The sequence below is a fragment of the Condylura cristata genome, unplaced genomic scaffold (genome assembly GCF_000260355.1).
Source record: "Condylura cristata isolate star-nosed mole 26May11 unplaced genomic scaffold, ConCri1.0 scaffold00039, whole genome shotgun sequence".
Lineage (NCBI taxonomy): Eukaryota > Metazoa > Chordata > Mammalia > Eulipotyphla > Talpidae > Condylura > Condylura cristata.
The window spans coordinates 9,393,504-9,416,260 of NW_004567140.1; positions in this window are offsets into that span (position 1 = coordinate 9,393,504).

Here is a 22,757-nt window from a genome sequence, read left to right on the forward strand (position 1 = left end):
TATCCTCTGCTCTCTGGTTCTGAGCTGCAGCCTTTTCCCATGATTTGGTTTCCCCTCCCTGGCTGAATTGTCTCAGTTTATCTCCAGGGTTGTAGCAGGGCTGGGACAAAAGGCTGGAGAGCAGCTGCCACCTTAGGCAGTTTTCCCTCTGCAGGCTTCCTGCAGTCAGCCTAGATGTTTAAAGGAGCCCAGCGAGTTGGAAGCCGCTGGCGTTCCCGGATCAGTTCCTGCCTGTGCGGCTTCCCTTGTGGGGACTCCCCAATCGCCATTTCTCCCTCGGTTATTTTCCTTCTAGTGAGTCCAGGGCATTCTCATTTGGGTAGCATGAAACTCGTAGCATGAAATTCTATAGTCCGTTTTTGTATAATCCCGTGTGAGTTTGGATGAAGTCGTCTCGGAGTCTTTATTCTGCCACTATCTTGCTGGTTCTGGAGCTGGTCGAGCTGATCAGCGGCTTTGTGCGGCGCCCAGGTGCTCTGGATCGGGTCTGCAGTTTCAGCGGTTTTTCTCTCACCCAGGTATTGAGGATCAGATTTGCAGTCTTTCCGCAGCCTGGGCTCCACTCACTGAGCTGAGCCGTCCAACTTTACCTCCAGGGTTTAGCGTGGGGCAAAGCGGCTCCTGCAGCCCGCAGAACTTCCAGGGGCCCGGTTTTCCCGGAAGGGAACTCCCCAATCGCCGATTCCCTCTCAGTTATCTACCTTCTAGTGAGTCCTGGGTGTTTTCGTTTGGGTTGAATCTTGCAGTAAGTGAGTCTATAGTCCGTTTTCAGTCCTCAATTCCTATGCAGGCTTGGATGAGGTGATCTCGGCGTCTTTACTCTGCCGCCATCTTCCCGGTTTGTTGACTTTTAATAGACTCTGAAAGGGACTGGAACGCCCACAATGAGCTGCATCTCTACATCTTTTGGGTCCTGACAAGGCCCCAAGCGGTCTGCTACCTTCTTAGACCTTAAGCTTTGTAATCCAGGCCCTGGAGCCTGAGGATCTTGGTTTCCACAGATGAGTCAGTGGCTGTGCTCCTCCCTTCCACCCACCCAAACCCCTGTGTGTGTCAGTCTTCCTCTCGAGTACTGTTCCTTCTTCCACCACCCACCTCCTCAGCTGTGTGTTACACACAGTCCTCCACTGTGGCCCATCTGAACTCCTCCTCTCTTTGCTTCCCACACTAACTGGCCCCTCAGCGAGCCTTATCTGGAATTTCTAGGGTTTGTTTCTGTCTGTCCCTTTGTTTTATTTCTCCACAAATGAGTGAAACTGTTTGGTCTCCGTCTTTCTTCTGACTTACTTTGCTCAACATTATCCTCTCCAGTCCCATCTGCTAGTGGAGTCCCACAGCTGTGGGTGCAGCACAGCTTGCCCGGCTCCACTGGGGGGGTCCCCTCCACAAGCATATGCAGCAGAGATCTGCTGTGCCCCTGTGTGACTGCCGATTTTGGTGCTAGCACCTGGGGCATCAGTTTAGATGGCATGGTTTTGTAAAAGAACCAAGCTGGCTTGAGCACCAGTGCCTAGCAAACCTTGGGCATGGCCCAGTTTTGGAAAAGAACCAATCAGATTTTATAAGAGGAAAAGGCTGTCTTGAAGGAGCTTTACAGATACAGGTTTGTGGGCTCTGCCCCGACCCCCGACACCAGAACTACAAATCCCATCGATACCACACTGGGACCTAGGGGGGAGAGTTCAGCAACCAGATTGGGATATAAAGCTGGACATGTGGGCTCTGCGGGTCTTTTAGCCTCATGTCTCTTAGCTTTTCACCAGCTTTCAGTGTGTCATTGGGGTTCTAGGTCATGGAACTGGTATGGCGCATTAATCAACTTATCTCTCTCTCTTTCCCTAAGTTCATTTCCCTTTTCTCTTGTAAATAAACCCATTATTGACCTTCTGAGTGTGCTACAGTTGAGTCTTACGCTTAGCACAGGTGCAAACCCACAGTCAACAACCCCATTCACACTGGGTTGCCCTGTAACAGTTTGAAAGAAAGGGCATAGAAGGAGTGTGAGCAGGCAGCTGCCAGTGATGCAGAGTGGGGACCTTCCTTCAGTGAGGAGTCTACTTCAGACTCATTCATCATGAACTTCATATCTGATCTCTGCTTCTAACTGCCCAGTGCTGGGGCATGATCCTCTGGCACCACCTGGCCACTGCTCATGCCACCAGCTCTGCTTCCACAGCACCTGCTGATAGGTGCCACCGGCCTATGCCCACTGCCTGACCAAGGGGTAGCCCCTCTGAAAGAGCTCTGTGCTGCTCTCCTGCACCCAGCTGTAACACTGGTGCTTGGTCCTCTACCTCACACCTGCTGACTGGCCCTTGTGGACACTGCTCACCTGTGCCCAGATACCCCTTAGACTGGCACCCTCTTAGAGCTGTCTACTGTCTTTTGCCCACCTGCACCACTCCCTGACTGGTTCCCTTGCTTCCGGCACATCTCTCATTCTCCTGGTGCTGCGGTCTCCAGCATCAGCTCAACTGTGGCATTCTCCTTTGCGCTGCTGCTGCTGGACGCTGCAGCGTCTCCTCAGCTGTGGTGCCCGTGACTGCCTCCCGCTGCCACTGTCCGTGGGATCCTGGCCCACTGCTTCTCAGCTCCAGGTTCTCATCAAAGGGACAGCACCTTGCATGGGCAGCTTTTGGCTTGGACTTCTGGCCACTGCAGACATCAGGGGTAAGACAGTTGGCCGTTTGCAACCTTAGAAATGCTTTCATTTTCCCCAATTTTCCCCCTTGGAAATAAATCCTCTTGTTTCACTATGAGCCTGACTCATGCCGTGCAGTTGTATGCACATAGGTGATAAAACCACCATTTGCTGAGGTTCACATTCATGTGTCCAATGGCAAGATATCATCTTTTTTAGAGCTGAGCTCTTCTGTGTCATCAGGGACTTAGGTTGTTTCCATAAACCAACTACCGCGAACAGTGCTGCAGTGACCGTAGTGGTACATACATGTGCCTTCAAATTAGCACTTTTGCATCGTCTCGTGGGAATCTGGAAGTGCACTGGCTGGATCATAGCATAGGTCTGTTCTGAATGTTTAAAGAAACCTCCACAATCTTCTCTCGAGACTAGACCAGTCTTCATTCCCAACAACAGTGAAAGAGGGTTCCTTTGTTGCCATCCTCACTAACACTTGCTGTTTTTGCTCTCTTTGACATGGCCCTTTCTCACAGGTGTAAGAGATGTCTACTTTTGGTTTTGACTTGCATTTCCCTGCGAATAAATGAAGGTGAATGTTATTTTATGTGCCTTTTGGCCCTCTTTACGTCTTTGTAGAAGAATCTATTTATCTCTTGTGCTCATTTTTTGATTGGGTCTTACTGTTGAGTTGTAGACCTTGAGTAATATCTCCTTGTCAGAAGTGTGATGGGCCAGAGTGCTTTTTCCATTCAGTAGGGTGTGTGGTACCAGCTATCTCTCCTGCCTGGAGTCCCATACCTGGGAGACTTCTTGTCAGAGCATGCGACAGGATGGTACCCGTTCCGAGGGGTAGAAGAGAGGGAGGAAAGTCCTCCACACTGCCCCGCCTGCCAAAAGTGCCCCAGCTCTTCCACACCCCCCCTCACTCCGAGGTGTGTCCCTCCACAATTCCCAGCTCTCCTCTCCCAGGCTGTGCTATAGTTTTCATGGCAGTTTTCTGCCCCTGACTAAAGCCTCCCATGCTTCTCTCAGCCCACCTCTCTTTACTGAAGCCTGGGTCTCCTCAGGTCCCCTCTGGGGAAGGCTGTGAAGGTCTCTTCTGTCCAAGTGGTTTTCTATTCTATTCTGGGGAACCCCAGCCACAAAGGGTGTAGTGCCAGAATTTTTTTTTTTTTATATGCTCCTCCTGGGAGCGAAGAGAGGAACAGTGTGACAGATTTTTTTATGTTCTTTTTTTTTAATTGAAGTAATTGTAGTTTACAACCCTGTATAGGACATTTTCTTACCATGTCCTCATCCACATGTTACCATTTACCGCCAACCACTCATCCCTTCTACTCATTCCCACCCCCCCTCATTCTCCTCTGATAACCATGATTCTGTTGAAACATCTTGGATTTATGTTTTAATTTTCTTTATGAGTATAAATGAGTGAACTCATGCAGTATTTGTCTTTCTCCTGACTTATTTCACATTGCATACAATTTTTCTTCTTTAATGTAGTATTCCACTGTGTGTGTGTGTGTGTGTGTGTGTACAGGTACTTAGGTAGTTTCTGTATATATATATATATATATCACATTCACTGGCTATTAGGGTTGTTTCCCTATCTTGCCTTTTGTGACTAGTGCTGCAAAGAACTATATGATCTCATGTTTTCAAGTTGGTATTTTCATATTTGGGGGCAATAAACAGAAATGGGATAACTGGACCATATGGTTGTGTATATTTTATTTATGAGATCCTCCCTACTGATTTCCATAATGGCTATACCCATTACTTTCCTAACAATAATATGCAAGGATTCCATTTTCTTCAAATACTTGTCAAAATTTATTATTTCTAGATATTTGATTCCCATTCTAACTGACATGAGATGAAATCTTATTGAGGCTCTGAATTGCATTTCCCTAATGAAAGCCACTGTAGAGCATTTTTTCATGCAGATGTTGTTCATTTGTATATCTTCCTTGGTGAAATGTCTATTCTAAGAGCCTTTGTTTTAAATTTTTAATCTGGTTGTATGTATTTTGTTGAGTTGTAGAAGTTGTTTACATATTTTGGATATTAACCCTTCTTCTGATGTATGGTTTTCAAATATCTTTTCCATCCAGTTGGCTGCCTTTTCATTTTAATTATGGCCACTTGTACTGTGTTAGTTCAATGTAGTTCCATTTTTTCCATTCTTTTTCCTTTCTTTCTTTCTTTTTTTTTGTTTCTCTAACTATTGGAAATAAATTCTCAAAGATCTTTCTACCTATGTATTTCATGTCTTCAGATCTTATATCAATAGTCTTTAATCCATTTTGAGCTATGTTAGTAATATAGTGTAAGATAGTGGTCTATAATATATAAAATTATTATGATATTTCTATAGTAATATGGTATAAATTGGTGATCTGGTTTCATTTTTTTAAAATGTGGTTGTTCAGTGTTCTCCACACCATTTACTGAAGAGACTTTTCTTTCTCTATTGGATGCCCAAATCTGTCACAAATTAGTTTCCTATAGAAGTGTGGCTTTATTTCTGAAGCCTCAATTCTATTCCATTAATCTGTGTGCCTATTTTATTTCAATAGTATATTGTTTTTATTACTGTAATTTCTTTGTAGTATTTTGAATCAAGAGAGCTTCATTCTCAATTTTTTCTTAAAAGTTTTAGTTAGTTGACTTCTTTTGTAGTTCCAGACAAATTTGTAGATTTTTTTTGCTTTATTTCTGTGAAAAATGCCATTGGAATAATCTGAATCTGTATATTGCTTTAAATAGAATGGGTCTTTTACGATATTGATTCTTCTGATTCATAAGCACATAATTTTTTCCATTTATTTGCATTTTCTTCAATTTTTTTTGGAAAGTGTCTTAAGTTTTCAGTGTATAGGCCCTTCATTACATTTATTGAATTTATTCATTTTTTAAAATGGTTTGGTTTCCTCATTTTTTTTATTGTGTTGTTTTCTTTTTGTTGTATTCTGAACATTTGTGAAATGAAATTTTGTAGGTTTTTGAAGTATGATGTATAATTATGTTTTTCCATTTAGTAGTTTTTCTTTTTGTTTTATGAATAGTTTCACTGTGCAGATCTTTTTTAAAAAAATAATATAATAGTTTATTTTTACATCATCTTGTGCATTTTTCCATCTCAGTTGTAATTTCTATTTTGGGAAATATGTATTTCCCATCACCAAATCACCCATGTGCCATCATCATAGTCCAGTGCATTTTTCTCCTCCTACTGTTTTTGATCCTATGTACAGATCTTTTTAATTTGATGTAGTTCAAATTATATTCTCTTTTGTTTTCCTTGCTATTGGGGATGAACCCATCACTGAAAGCTATGTCTTGGAACATTTTGTCTAAGTTTTTCTTAAAGTTTTAGGTGTTAGATCCAAGTCTTATACTTAGTTTGAGTTAATTTTTGTGTTGGATATGAGACAGTGGTTTAGTTTTATTCTTTTGCAGACAATTGAGCAGTTCCTAAGCACCATTTATTTAAGAGACTTTCAGTCTCCAATGTGTATTTTTAAGTTCTGTATCACATATTAACTATGTATATAGTGTGGATTTATTTCTGCATTCTACACACTGGTCTGTGTGTACATTTCCCCCCCAGTGTCATGCTGTTTTGATTATTATAGCTTTGTGTTTCTTTTTGAATTCTGAAATCTGATGCTTGCTGCTTTTGTCAGGATTGCTTTTGGTAATGTTTATCTGTTTCATTTAGGAATACCATTGAAACTCAAATCGGAATAGTATTGAGTCTTTATATTGCTTGGGATAACGTGACCTATTTCTTGATTTTTTAGAAAAGTCTGAGAACAATTAGTATTAGTTCATCTTTGACTATTGTTGAATATTAATGGTGAACATGGAAATCCATACTTATACCTAATCATAGTGGAAAATTTTTCAGTTTTTCTTTTGATTACCTCCCTTCTACTATATTTTGTTTGTTTGTTCTTTTTCTAGTTCCTTAAAGTGAAACATATAACTATTTACTTGATCTCTTTTTGCTACTTGATCAGGGCCTATATATTATTAATGCATTTAATGTTTGTATTAGGTTCTTGTAAGCTGTGCTTATTTTTGTTTGTCTTCAGAAAATTGAATTCTAATCTAACCAGTCAATAGGTATCTTTTGATTCTCTATACTTCATATATCAGTGATATCATCTGGTTTTTGCCCTTCTGCTTCTGACTTATTTTGCTTAATATTATTTAAAATGTGATTTCAAAGTGGTGTACCGCTTTTATTATTTCTAAAATATTATGATGAGGGTTGCAACAGGTTAAACACTGTACTGTGAAGCTCTCCAAAGCCACTACAGCATGAGTTTGATCCCCAGGCGAGGAGCTGAGCAGTGTACTTTGTCAATCCTGAGCAGTGTACTTTGTCAATCTGCTTGTTCTGCTCCCCACTCTGTCTCTGGTGAATCCTCTCACCCACCACACCTCTGGCCTGTAGCCAGGTCTGTAATTATTAATAAGTAAATCTTTAAAAAAATGTTATGATAAATTCCTTAGAATCTTAACTAAAAATAAAATATCACCTCTTCCATGAATAGTGACAATTTATTATTTACTAGTCAGATTCCCTTTATTTACTGTTTTTTTTACTGCCCTAAACAACTAGTGCTAAGTTAAACAGAAATGACAGCAATGTTCCAGTTCATAGGAGAAATGCTTTCCGTTTCCACCAATGAGAATTATATTGACTATTGGTTTGTGATATTTGAATTTCATATATCAAGACAGGTTCATTCTATTCCTGTCTTGTTTAGAGTTTTAGTCAGAAATATGTGCTGAATCATATTAGATGCATGTGCTACATTCACTCATATTATCATATGGCATTCTTCTGTTACTATGGTGTATAAATTAATTTACACATATATATGGCATCCTCGGATAAATTCCACTTGAATCTTATGATATACTATTGAATTCTGCTTGCTAATATTTTGTTGAAATTTTTGCATTGATGCAGCAATATTGATCTATAATTTTCTTTTTTTGTGCTGTTTCTTATCTTGTTTCAGTATCAAGGTAATATTTGTAACATAAAATATATTAGGTAGTGTTAATTTATCTTGTGTTTTTAGAAAAAATTTTAACAAGGTGAACATTGGTTTTTCCTTAAAGTTATCTAATTCTAAGCTTTTGTTTCTAAGACATTTTTATTGGTATTGTATTTTCCATTGTGATCAGTTTGTTAAAATCATTTATTCTCCCTGCATTAGTCTTGGTAGATTAATTTGATCTATATTTATTTTCCTTATATGTTTTCATATATATTTTTGTTGATGTTATTACATTTTTTGCCAATTATTTGTTCATAATAATCATTTATGATATTTTGTATACCGTGCAATGTGAAGTGATTTCTCCTCTTTCATTTTTGATTCTGTTTATTCATGGCATCCCTTTTTTCTCTTCATCTTTGTAGTTTATCATCTCTCAAGGAACCAATGCTTATTTCATTGATTTTTTTTGCATAATCTTTTTGATATGTACTTTATTTCTGTTCTTATTTTTTGTTATTTCCCTCCTTCTACTAATATTGGGTTTTATTTTTATTTTTCAAGGTGCTTTATATGTGCTATTAGGTTTGAAATTTTTCTTGCTTTTTAGCATGGGTTTCTATAATAATAGAGTATTATACCCCCAGGTCACTTTTGATGTACTTTGTGTTTGATGCAAATTGGATTCTGGTAACTTGCGTCATCATTCTCTTTCATCTAATGTCTTACATTTCTGTTTTGATTTCCTTTTGATTTTCCTTTGATTTCCAGTTACTATTTAAATTTATTCAATTGCAACATAGTATGTTTCTTAATCTCTATATATCCATAGTTCCTCCTGTTTTTAAAAATTAATTCCTAGTTCTGTAGCAAGTTCCTAAGTCTAATTTTAACCTTTGGTTTTATTGACTACTGATTTTTGTCTTGCAATATGGACTATTATTGGATATGTTCCCATACACTAGAAAAAAGGTGTATACAACAGTTTTGGGGTGAAATGTTCTATAGATGCCTATTTGGCCTAACTCCTTACTGAATGTTGTTCTTTCCTTGTTTATGTTATGTCTTGTTGATCTGTTCATTAGTGTTAGTCCCCTAATTATTAATATCACCTTTCAGGTCTGTTATTGTCAGTGCTACATCATTTGGTGCATATATATTTATAGTATTTCTTTTGTTAGAGTATTTTTATCACAATAAGGTGATCATCATTATTCACTACCTTTATTAATGGTAAGTCTATTTTATAAGATGTAAGTATAAATATTATTGATTTTTTAAAGATTTATTATATTTATTTATGTATACAAAAGCAAGTGTGTAGGATAGAGATGAGGAGGGTGAGAGGATTCACCAGAGACAAAGTGGGGAGCAGAACAGGTGAATCTACTGAAACACTGCTGAGGGGAGCAGTGCGTAAGACAGCAGTGGTCTGCTGTGCCATTTGGATCAGTTCCCTGGCTGTGGATCAAATTCATGCTGCAGTGGCTGAGGATCCTTTCATAGTGCTCATATTTAACCCCTGTGCCACCAGGAAGGTCCGCTATTGATTTTTAAAAATATTCATTTATTTACATATATAAGAACTGGGGTGCAGACCAGAGGCAAGGGGGTTGAGAGGGTTTACCTGAGACAGAATAGGGTACAGACTGAATTGAAATACATTGCTGAGGGGAGAAGAGGGTTGCTCAGGAGGAGCAGTGGGGTGGACCATGTGGGTCACCTCCCTGACTGGGAATCAAACTCATGTTTCAGTGGCTGCAGATAGCTTCATAGTGCTGTGCTTTAAGCCCTCGCACCGTAAAAGAGGGCCCACCTATTGATTTTTTTTAAATGATATTTGCTTGTTTAACTTCCTGAAGCCCTTCTTTCTTTTTTAATTTTCTTTTCTTTTCATTTTTTTTTTACATCGTTCTTCATTTTGTGCATTGTTTCATTTCATTTGTAATCCCCATGGGCTTCCCACCACCAATTCACCAATGCACCTGTGGTGAGTGCTATCACCAAGGTCCAGTGCATTCTTTCCAGCCCAGTTCCAATCCCATTCCCTCTTGCACCCTATAAAATGTCTCTAGTTTATAGTTGTTCAATGTTTTCATTTTTACTTTATTACATTTGTCTGCCTTTCTCTCTCTTTATTCTCTCCACCCCAACTTCATCCCCGGGCCCCTTATGTTCCTGCTATGAGCGAAACCATCTGACATTTTTCTTTTCTCTTTCTGGCTTATTTCACTAAGCATGATCCCTTCCAGCTCCATCCATGTTGCTATAAAAGGCATGAGTTTATCTTTTTTGATTGTTGTGTAATATTCCATTGTGTATATGGAACGCATCTTTTTAATCCAGTCTTCTATTTTTGGGCATTTGGGTTGATTCCACATCTTCCCATCTTTCCTATTGTAAATAGAGGAGCAATAAACATGGGGTGCAGATGTCCTTTTGAATCAGTGTTTTTGTGTCATCTGGGTATATACCTAGGAGGGGTAGGTATTTGCAGCCTTTTGAGAAACCTCCACACAGTTTTCCATGGTGGTTGTATCAGCTTCTGAAGCCCTCATTTCTAAGTCTCTGTTTGTCTTTGTTGGTAAGGTGAGTTTATTATAAACAGCAAAACATTGGATTTTTGTCTTGAAGTCCATTATGTCTTCAGCTACTTTTTTTTTATTATTATTTTAAGTGCAGGTTATTTATGTTTAAGGTTATTATGGCTTTGTTTTTGTTTTTAGTTTGTCTTGTCTTTTTTGTTTTTGTGGTCCATTTCCACCACTTTGTGTGCTACCTGTATTGTTTTTGTTTGAGGATTCAACTGAGCTTAGAGTATGATGGGCTATTATGTGACTTGTTGGTCTTTCTTATCTCTGGCAGATTCTAGTGGGTCACATTGTTACTTTCCTCCTCCATGTTAAGTAACATAGGTTCCCTTTGCCTCCATTGTCAATGTTCTGTTGCTCTATAATAGTTCATTTAGATTTCTTTCATGTGAGGACTAAGAGGACTAGTGTTGATGAATTCTTTTACTTTCTGATTTGCAGTGATGCCACTTCCTCTTTCTTTTATCTTGATTGTTAATATTTTTGTGTGAATTATTTTGGGCTAGAAATATTTTCTCTTAAGCATTTAAAACAGTCTTTGTGCTTGGAATCTTTCTCCTTAACAGTGTGCTAAAAGTCCCATTGGTGTTCCCTTATTGCTTACCATTTCTTCTCTTGATTTTTTTTAACATTCTGTTCTTGATTCTTGACAACTTTATTATTATGTATCTTGGTGTATGTCTGTTTGGTATTATTTTGTTTGGAACTCTTAGGTTACAATGTCTGGTTCATTTCCCAGGTTGAGTTGGTTTTTAGTGATTATTTCTTTAAAGAGGTTTTCTGTGATTTTTGTTTTTTCTTCTTTTTCTAGGACCCCCGTGATACAAATATTATTGATTTTTTACCTGTTTAGTATATTTGGGGGACTTGGCTAGAGGTAGTAGTCATTTAAGAGGACCAGGACGATATGCATGGAAAGTTTACCACCAGTAGACTCAGGAATTTGAATTTCTTGTTGTGAGACATTTCTTTGTAAGGAATGGCAGGTGTTTTGACTATCTCAGCATGGTGTGGATGTGGTAGGCATTTTAAATATCACAGTGTATACTTTAGTTGTAACCTCTTCTATAGGTAATTTCAGGTGTTTGGAATCATTTCAAGTTATATTTTCTGTATTATGAGTCTCACATTCAAGTCATTAGTTTATGCTCTGTGGCACCAACTTTGTTGCCCAGTAATGCATTCTCTGTCCTAGATGCCTTGTTATGAAACCCTCTCCACACATTACTTTGGCTAATATGAGGTGGGACCTTCAGGGCCAGAATGCACACAAGCTCTGGTGTTGGTGGGAAGGCAGGATAAGTCTCTAACTTCCTTGGCTTTCCTGTGCTCGATTCACTCTGATTTTCACCGCAGATTTTCTTGGAGGTTGTCTCTGGTATGTCTTGGAGGTTGTCTCTATGTTCCATAGAGTTAGGATATTAGGCATAGTCTTTTATATTGTAAACATATTGCAATCTTTTCTGGGGGGCTCTACCCCAACTGTAGTGGCCAAGAGAGAAGTCATCTTCACAGGCTCAATCCTGTATGTAGGAACTTGCTGCTTGAAGGCGAAGTCAGTCTTTTTTAGATAAAAAGTCTTTGCATCTTTGTAGTTCATTCTTTAGAAAGGAATAATTTAAATCCTGCATTGTCTTCCTCTATCATCCATCAGCTTTTCGTCTACACTGTCAGGAAATTTTGTAAATAGAATCCCCTCTTATCAAGAATAATTCATCATTCCTACCTACATAAACTAAATTTAAACATGTGTTTATTTATTCATTTATTTATTTATATTTTGCATCATTGTTAATTTTTTAACATTTGCTTTCTTTTCTCACACGCAATTCCTGTAGAATTTCCACCACAAATTCACCCATGCACTGTCACCACTGTCAGCACTCACAAATAAAAACTGTCAGATTATTTCCTGGGTTGAAATCCTTTCTTTGGTTTCTAGTAAACTCTTTGTTTACTAGAATTTACTGGAATTTCAGTTTTAGTTAAAACTCTGTTCTTTGTCTTAGAGATCTCTTCCCAAGTGAGCCTTGTTAACCCTTCTCTGGTGAAGAGTGTCTCTTTCCCCATCCATCTGGGATATGATAGTTTTTATCATTTGTTTTGTAAATTTTATTTGTCTGTTCTTCAAGTCTAATTATACACAGATTACACACAGTATCTTCCATTCTTCAGTGAAGATTTGTTGTGAATGTGGAGTAATAAATCACAAATGCATACTACTCTGCCCTCTTGAGTAAATCCCATCTCCCAGATTTAATGAGGTCACAAAGGTCAAGGGCTCTTTCTTTTGCAAATAGTGAGTAAAAGTCAAAATTCACACTTATATGGGAAAGAGTAAACAAACAAACAAAAAGTCCCAAAGTCAGAGTACATATATCACAGGAAACTCAGTGGAGGGAGGATTCACACCAAGAAAGAAGATATGAAAAGTTCAAAGGCAAGCAAGTGAAGGGATACATGAGTTGAAATGGAAAATAGTAGTGTAGTTTTTATAAGCCTGATGGAGACATGTGACATTGTGGGTAAAATGCACAAAATGCACAAAAGTACTCAAATGTGGGTGCAGATTCTTGGATTCTAGAATTATCACACACTTTGAGAAAGCTCAGACATTTTGGATCCAGATAGGACTTGAAAATTTGCTTTTCTAAGAAGTTCCATAGTAAAACTGATGTTGCTGGGAGAGGATCTTACTATGAGACTGTTGCTTTAGAGTCTGGGAAGTCTTGATAGTAGGGAGTTAGAAGGGGTGTAGACTTAATGAATGTGCAATCTTTATATTTATATTATTTGTGGCTTGAACTCAAATGTAAATACATTTGGGGACCAACTACACTGTAAGAGCCAGCACCCTATTAATCTGAGAAGACTTAAGATCCAAATACCTGGAAAATTCCTTAAGCTATTCTCATATCTATCTATAGGTTAGGGCACCTAGTCACTCCAATTACTTATAAATTTATAAGGTCATTGATTTTATGACAGTGTTCCTAGTATGACCTTCAAGAAGCAACCAAAAAACCATCTTTCTCCTCTAGAATTTCCCTGGGCTGCATTAAAAAGACTCCTGTTACGTGTACACAGGAGGGTTCAACAGCTGTTCCTTCCAAACCCTAAAGAAGCCCTTTTCTTGAGAATGTGTCTCCTTTATCACAATTTTCCTCTCTTCTAATTCAGTCCACTTACCACCCTGCACTAATCTCTGTACTTCCTCTCTCCTTCTACACCCTAAATCTGAGTCAGCTGGGATAATACCTCATAATCAATTCATAATTCTGGGAGTTCAGTGGCTGACACCACCTGCCTGCCACCTGACATCAATTTGATGCCTCAGGTTAGGGAGAGACAGATTTGCTGCTATCTAACTACAGAAAATAATTACCTTTCCCACAGGCAGTATCTCTGGATTGTCAGCAAAATTTCCATGTCAGGAAACAATACACTCTGGTTGTATAAAACAGGAAGAGATATAATCCTGGGAATAAGATACTCACAAAATCCCTAGAAGGCATTCTGGGAAGGAATCTATAAGACTGAGAACCAGAACATCACTGTAGAAGTTAATTGCCAAAAGAATTGCTGCTACTTTTGTCAAAATCAGGCAGGAGGTACATCAGCATGTCTTGGTCCTAAGTACTAGTTCCGGTTCCCACCACATCGGCAGTGATAGAACTGAAGACTGACCAGTATACTTGACATCATCACACAAACACCATGGATGCCTCCTTTCTTTCTTCATTGAATTTAGTTGCTATTCAATTCTAGATCACATGTACAATATTAGCTGTGAATTCCTTTATCAAAGGAATACTCCCCAAAAGAGAAACAAATGCAATAGAGTAAAAATGAAAACAATGAATAACTATAAACCAGATACATTTTCTGGGGTGGAGAGGAGAATGGGATGGGAACTGGAATGGGAAGAGGGCACTGGACTGTGGTGATGGCACAGGGGGAAAGTGGGGTGGGAAGTGGGGATTACAACTGAGATAAAACAATGCACAAAATGAAGAAAGATGTAGTATATATATACATATAAAATATAGTATATATATACATATATGTAGTATATATATACATATATATATATACATATAAAATTAAATAAAGGAACACCCACTAGGAAGATTGACTCAGAGGTTTAGTGAGCTCATTATATTTCCAGCTGAGATCACATGTCTCAGGGCTCTTAGTGCTGAAAATAAAGAAAGCTTGCCACACTGACCAAGAACAGAGATACATTACTCCCTCACATAACTGAAAAAAGGCCAAGTATGTTACCTTCAGGTATGGTTGATCTGGGACTGAAGCACCATCCATCTCTGGGCTGGGCTTTGCTCTCCTATGCTTTATTCTTAAGTGCCACATGGTGGTTAAACATGTTCCTCCCTCACATCCCCAGAGGGGAAGAAACTGTTACACCCAATAGCTACTAAACTTCACCAGGGCACCATTTCCCTTGGGCCAGCCTGGGTCTCATGACATGTCATGAAGTATGGCCAGTCAATGCCCCTGATGCCAGAGGGGCATGGAGCCTAACCAGGGCCACACACTGATTGCAGGGGCTGTGTGGATTCCCCAGGAGAGTGGATCTGGATATGCTTGTATGTGCATGTGTGCACGTGTGTGTATCTTGGGATGCAGAACAACACAACATGACAGAAAATATGAGTTATTTACCTCCTCTGAAACCTTGCCTTGGGCAAGCTCTCTGATCCTCTCTAGACTTACATGAGAGGATTTGGCCACTGGACTTCTCACAGACTCCTGACAGACCTCACCGGCTGGGTCGTGGTTTTCCCGGCAGTCCTGTGCATTGCCTGCACTCTTTCTTAGGAAATATTGTCACAAATAATTTGTGACAAATATTGTCACAAATAATCCTTATTCTTGTGCTGGGAGACTGTTGTGGCACAGCCTCTTTTGTATTTCTAACCTATTTTCATGTTGCTCCCAGCCCTCATTTCTCAATTCTCTGGTGTATTTGTTTTATTTTGTTTTGCTTTGCTTTTTTAATTACATCTTCCAGGGAAGCATCACCAGAAGGTCTCATCAGAGAGTGGATTAGGATCGATAGAAAGTTAAATGATGACACAGATGACTGACCTCTATAGAGTTCCAAGAGACATAATCCCACTCCCTGCAGGAAAACAACTTTAGCTCTATTTGCAGCTATTTATTTCTAAAATACATTATTACAGTCACCATTAATTAATTGCCTACTACATACCAAATGGTCTTTATGCACATACACATTTTTTTTCCATCTTTCCAACATTTGTAAATGGTATATGTATGTTCTTTTTTCTTTATTATTTTTGAAGACTTTTTTTTTATGCTTACAGAACTGGGGTACAAGCCCAGTGTTCAGAGGGCAGTGAGAGTTTCACCAGAGACAGAGTGGAGAGCAGAACAGGTAGATCTATGAAGTACACTGCTGAGGCAAGCAGCGGGCAGGTCAGGAGAGGTCTGCTGAGCCATGTGGGTCACCTCAGTGGCCAGGGATCTATCTCGCACTGAAGCGACTGTGGCTCTCTTGCAGTGCTGAGCTTCAGCCCGCCGTGCAACCAGGGAGGGCCATCTTTATAAAGGGTAAGATTTGGGATGAAACAGTCTGACAACTGACCACTGAGAACAGACCACATATCAATCACTGAAGGGGTTAGGCTCTTGCCCCCAGGAAAAGATCCCAGATAACAAAGACAGTAAGTTTTAAGACAGCATGCACTGAAACTCCTAGAAGCAGAATATCTAGCACTTCAGCAGGTGAATTTTAGTTACCACTTGGAGGAGGATCGACTTCCTTGCAAATAAATTCACAAATGCAAACCTGGCTCGTGAAAATGCTTGCTCTTTCTTTAATGGGATGATTACATCAGAAAAACAAAAATGTGCGCATTCGGTTCACCACCGAAGTCTGTTCCAGAGAGGCCCGTCCACAGTCCCAAATGCCATCTATTCTTCTCTTAAAAAACCTTGCACCATTCTTTCCTGCTACAGAGCTCTGGGTCAGCAACTTTTTCACATTATATTTAGAAAAAGTAATAAAACAGCTCTCCCTGCAGGCTTTGCCAACTGGATGGTGTTATTTCAAATTAAAAAACAAAGGCAGAAAACAAAACAGGAAAGGAGACCAAATCACCCACTTGTGGCACAGACAGCGCGCAGCCTGCTCACCGGCTGCCAAGTGTTGGGTTTGTCACAGTTCCTGGCTGCTACCTCAGGTCACCAGGGTGTGGGGTGTGAAGCTTGGATCTACCTCTGGCAGCCTATTTCAAGATCTACTTGGAAATCTCTTCTGACACCTAATTCTTCTGTGACTGGACTAATTAACTTCTTTTTGCCTCTCCTACTCACTGGGAAAGTAAAAAAGATAATAAATCCTCTCTGGTTGTGTTAAGATGCACACTTTTGCAAGTGAGGTGTGTCTGGTGGTGCCTGACATGCATAGGGCTGAGGCAATGGTGGTGGTGATGATCTCTGCTGGTCACTCTGTTGCTAACAGATTTTTCCAGATCTGTTACTGTTTAATGATGGAAAAGTCCAGTGTCTCTGGCCACAGAAAGGAGCAAGGCGTGCAGCACTCAACGTGAACAGCTCTCTCGTCAGTATCAGGGAACTGAGTTTCCTGATCGAAACATGCTGTTGGAGATGCATCGTTAGGAAAAGGTCAAGCTCTCATTCCATGTGTCACCCACCCTCTACAAAGACCTATTAAAAAGGGTGGAGCAGGGGGAAGGGAGGTTTATTTCTGTGAAAGGTTGTCCTTTGGGTACTGAGGATGAAACAGAGTTCCCTGGAGCCTGTGAGAGGGCGGTGCCAAGGCATCCCCAGGGTGCCGTCCATGTGTGCCTGGTGCCATCTCTTAACAGGGAGATCCAAGGGTTACAGAGCTTAGGAAAATGGGGTTGTTTTAATTCAAGTGTGCACAAGATTGTTAATATATTTTTTTATAACATAACCTTTGCAGAAATGATCATCATAGTTAAATTTAAATCATCCAGGTAAATTCCAGAAATTTTCTTCTCCCAAGAGTAGTACCTAAATGTGCAAGGCTTATCCTCTGGCAACCTCTGTCCACACTGACATCTGCAGAGCTGTCTCATTTTCCTTGGGTCTTCAGTGATATCAGCCCATGGTACTGATAACAGGGCCGCATTCTCATCCTTCAAGGCCCCATCTTGAACTGTGGGAAAATTCAATATCTGTTCATGAACAAGGAGGTGCTACTTGGTCTGCCCTGAGCTGGGGTGAGATGGAGGCAGCCTTGGGGTGTAGAGAATAAGGTGTGCACTCAGCCCTAAACTAAGAAAAACTATGGCATCTGCCTTCCCAATCCTGGTATATGAGGGACATAATCTCTCGCACCTTTTAGGACCAGTGTCCGTGTCGTCTTAGGCTGGAGTGACCACAGTGCCTGCCAGGGCCCAGTGGGGGAGCCCATGTCATGTGCAGACTCTGTGTTGCAGGAGACTATGCTGTCTGCTCAGTCTGGACTCTGAGGGACTGTGGCCACAACCCCAATGTTCCAGGTTACCATTTTCTGAGTTTCGGGAAGACTCCATTCCAAGATGTGTATTCACTTAGAAGTGAATAACTTAGGCCTTATATTGGATCTTTAGCCTTTCTGGAATTTCCAATTCTTTCCTTGGAGGGCCAAGGGCTCAAATTCTCATCTCAGAGACTTAGAATATGTCCAATCTCTCATTTCCTCTTGGATCCCTTTAACTATCCAATTCAGTCCAGGCTATTCTGTAGTGAGGGCAGTGGATGAAAACTTAATCTAAAAGAGATGGAGAACAGGAGAAACAAAGGAGAGAGCACGAGAGGGAGTCACACAGAGATTCCTGGATTTCCTTCTTCATCCAGCTGCTGCCTGTGGTAAAGGGATTCCAGTTAGGAGGGCAGTGCAATTTTCACACGTTTCTCTGGCTCCAAGGATGAAAGGGAACTCAAGTTCTGGTTTCCCTCTTTGACGGTCGTTTTGTCTACCTGAGGGAGGAGGAAGCCCCTCTCTTCTGGGATCCTCCCAGATTCTGACTGGGAAATTCAGTCAGGTAGGATCTGTCCTAAGAACCATCTTTTGGGAGGGGTCACATCCTGGGAAGTGCAAACATTTGGCATATCAGTTACTTCATCAAATGCAGAAAGAGGAAAAAGAAGGAATGACACATGGTTGTTGGTCCCAGGAAAAAACAGTCAAGTTGGGGATGTGTACTAATGCACCAGTATGAGAAACATCGCAAGGGGTTTTAGTTATATTAGTATATTAGTTTTTGCCATCACTTTGTGCCTTTAGCCGTGCTGCCTGGGCATCAGCAGGTCAGCAATGAATGACAGGGCCCTTGATCTAGCAGGGCCCAGAGCATGAGATGTGTGCTAGTGTCAGAATCGGAGGGTTTGGGCAAAACCAAATTCAAATCCAGCCGTGGGAACTTCCAGGAGGTGAGCTAGATTTCTAGCATTTGGTTGGGGGATGGGAGTAATGGCTTGCTTCCTCTGTGTTATTTCTTTGTTAATAAAGGACCTCTATGGTCCTCTGAAAGTAGCTCAGGCTGGTTCTGAATCATCACAGAAAACTCACAGATACACATATTCAGTCTTATTAAAAATGAGGATTAATGAGATGATATTCATGAACCACAAAGTTACAAACCTGTATAAATTCCAGGAATAATTATTACTGTCACTTCTAATGTATCCAATCATATGTCTGAAATAGCTCAATTCTTCAGCGTTCTTCAGAGCTTTTAATTTTCTAAGTTGCACACTCTTCCTCTCCCAGCCCAGTATAAAACAGGGACTCACTTTTTAAAGTTTTTTTTTTTTTTTTTTAAGTATACAGAGCTGGGGTATAAGCCAGAGGTACAGGGGCGGTAAGAGGACTCACCAGAGACAGAGTGAGGAGCAGAACAGGCGGATTGATGAAGCACACTGCTGAGGGGAGCAGCAGGCTGGTCAGGAGAGGTCTGCCGGGTCATGTGTGTCAGCTCCAGGGCCGGGAATAGAACTCACACTGGAGCAGCTGCGGCCAGCTTTCAGTGCTGTGTCCTAACCTGTTGTGCCACCAGGGAGGGCCCAGGAGACTCACTTTACAGCCTTGTTTTCACAGAAGATAGCCAGGAACCTGGCCACTTATGTACCTGAGCAGGCCCCAGCTTGATATGTTTACTGAAGTTCATGCCCTGTGTGAACACAGCTCAGCCAGAAGGCCATACCAAGCTGCTTGCTTCCCTGCCTTGCACTCGTGCCTCCAGAATGACTCCCAGAGTAGCCACTCGGAACAGAAAACTGAGAAAGAGACCTGGTTCACCCCAGCAAAGCTGATGCCTGCTGCACAGCAGGAAACTTTATAAAAGGTTAAGTGATGCTGTTGTGGCTTTAATGCCCTTCATTTGGAATGGCAGCTTCATTTGCCAGGTTCCTGCTCCTAAGGTCTTTATAGCCAGCACTCCCCATTTTTTAATGTGATGTAGGAGTGATTGACGTGGACAATGTGGTGAATATTCTGCTCAAGCAGCAGTTCTGATATGAAGTGTCTACTGGAAATTAGGCATGTTGGGATTTCTAAATTTGAAGCCCTTTGATTATTGTGCACCTGCATTGTTAATCAACACATCTTTATCGGCATTCATCATGGCCTTGAAGGAGGAAGTTAATTGCTTTGCAGACTGTCAGGGAAGGCTGGTTGGAATGTCCTACTCTGGACTTTCTGATAAACAGCAAGTCTCAGAAACAGGAAGAAAGACCCCCACAAAACCTCTGAAGGTGGTACCATCCAATCAACAAAAGTCAACATGGGGTTTCTCCTCTTCTTTAACCCACTTGAGCCTCACTCCCCAAGCTACAAAACTCTACTACAGCAACGATCACCCTCCGTTCTGTCACTCATGAAGAGGCCTGAAGGTGTTCATGTTGCGGTGTGCAGAGTCTGCAGGGCTGGGGTATAGCCCTGCCTTTCTCTGCCTCTTAGCAGGGATCTAGTGTGTTCTCTGCTGCTAAGTAGCTGCCTCCTCTCTGAGCAGCCTGAGGGGAGGGCTGTGCCTTCTCTTTCCAACCCACAGAGCCCACATGCAGCAGGTACCAGTGGGCACTCGCTGGAGGGGTGCAAGTAGACACTTCTTCCTGGGGCACAGCACTCCACCATGGGAGTTAGGGGTTTCAGACGGGCCTTGCCCCACAGCTGGGGATGGGAGGTAGCCATCTTACAGACATCCCCTCACCAAGTCACACTTGTTAGGTAAGCCACAGGGTCATGGCCATCCCCAGAATGTTCTGAGGGAGGAGCCTATCTTTGTGTATACTTCCTTTCAAAATTAGTTGTATTCAAATCAATCATTATACATAAACCACAAGAAAATGGGCAGGAATGCTTTTCATTCAGAGCTATTTTTCAGGCTCAAGGACATATCTAAACAGTATTGTGAGAGCTGGCAGTAGGCTGGTAAAGGCACCATCTCTATCAGGTATGTGCAGTGCCAGCCAAGGTAGCTCTGTGGTGCAACAGTAGGCTTGGGGCTGCAGTCCAGAGATCGTGTCCACAATGTGCATCGAGAGACGGTCAGTTCCACCTTATTTCAGGCAGATTGTAAGTGTCCTGTGCAGTCCTCACCAGCCTGAGAGAAAGCTGTCACACATTTTCATTCTCATTTTAGAGATCCTTCCCTTGCAGACAAGCAGCAAAGCTAGCGGCCATGAAGTATTTCCAAGGACTGTGGTGTGTTGCTCAGTCCTATACCATAGTCGCTGTGTTCCAGGCTGGATGGGGATGAGGTGAGAGGGCCACTGAAAAGCACAGGAGAAAGAGTCTGGCTGGCCTCCCAGGCCTGTTCTCCTAGGGTCTTGGAGCGCCAGGGCAAGCAGCTGATGGACAAGGGAGCTAAGGAACACCTGCTGCCCCCTGCCCACAGCCGCTGCCTGCTGCCTGGCTGAAACAGTATACAGGTCAAACCACGAGGCGCCACTGACCCTGTGGTCTGCTCCAGGAGGCCTGAGTACATGCGCGGAAGCTGCTCTCCGTCTCCACCCAGTTAGTCATGCCCAGTCGTCAGACTGATTGCCCAGTCAGGTAGTGGGACATCCGAAGGTGCCGAGACTCTGACATGGTCACATGGGCCCAACGTGCCCTAGGCTGAAAACTTCGCTTGCACCTGCAGAGAGCTGTGGCCTGTGAGTCACACAGCATCACTGCAGACCCCAGAGCCTCAGTTGAGTGAATGACTTGAGACATTTCAGACTAGAAAATGGTGCCTGGTGGGATTGTTGGGGCGACACAAGGTAACACATGTGGGAGTTTACAATGGTTTCTGGCCTTTTATCATTGTTTTGTGTTTGCTACTATAATTTGCTGATGGATATATTTGACATAGGTGATGTTCCAATGAGAAACAATCTTCATTATTTACAAATCTAAGAAGTCCATGTACTCATATGGATTTATTTTTTTCATAGTCTATCAGATGGTCTAATATTCACAAATGAACAGCAGTTGCCAGATTCTTTGCAGCCAGATAGACAAGGCCTCTGCTTCTCCAGCTCATTCCCCTGGCCTTTCTTTCGTTTTTGAGCCTGCCTCTTTTGGTTGAGTGTGTGTTTGCTATATTCCTGGCAGAAAACCAAGCAAGATACAGTTCCTACTTCAGAGGTTAAGTGACAAGGAAAAAGGCCTGTTAAAATGGAAGTCTGCAGCGTGTGACCCAAGATGGAGGGTTGTGGGCTAATGGTGTGCTCCTTGCAGAGGCTGGGACAGGGGCCCTTTGTCTGATGGGTCTTCAGATGGTAGAAACCACAGTCTCATTTCAAAACTCTAGCCAAGAAAATGCGGTGGATGGAAGGAAGAGCTCTGGGCCTGGCTACTCTCTGGTATGCCCTCAGCTTCTGGCTTATAGATCCTGGAACTCTGCAGAGCCCTCCAGCATACTTTCCAGTCATCCCAAGGACTAACAATGCAGAAACAAAAGAGGAGGCCCATCACAGCCTCCCAACTCAAATTCCCATTGCTGAGTTGAATAAAATGTAACTCTTGCTCACAAGATCCTGCAACCTGGCCTCCACCCTCCTTCTTGACTCTTTCCTGGAGGAGAAGCAGCAAAACACTAAAATTGTCCATACACTCCTCATTTTATTCTCTTTTCTTTGTTGTTTTAAACATCCAGGGGGAAAAACATTAATGCCATTAGTGAAGGCTTCCTTTGTATTGTTTTTAGTTTCCCCAAAAAGACTGTTACTGGCAGGATTCTCATGTTATTGACATAGAATCTAAGGCTTAGAAAAGCAAAATAAAGCACTTAATTAAGTTTGTGAGACTGGTAGGTGGTAAAGTTTGGTCGGTCGTCAGCTGTCCCGTGGAATCTCTAAGCTCAACTATGCATAGCAGCTTGGCCAAATCAGACTTTGCCTGTGGGGAGGCCACCCAGCACCGACATATGTGACCTTATGTGCACAATATGCATAATGTAATACACGTTACTTTATAAAAGGTTAAGTGATGCTGTTGTGGCT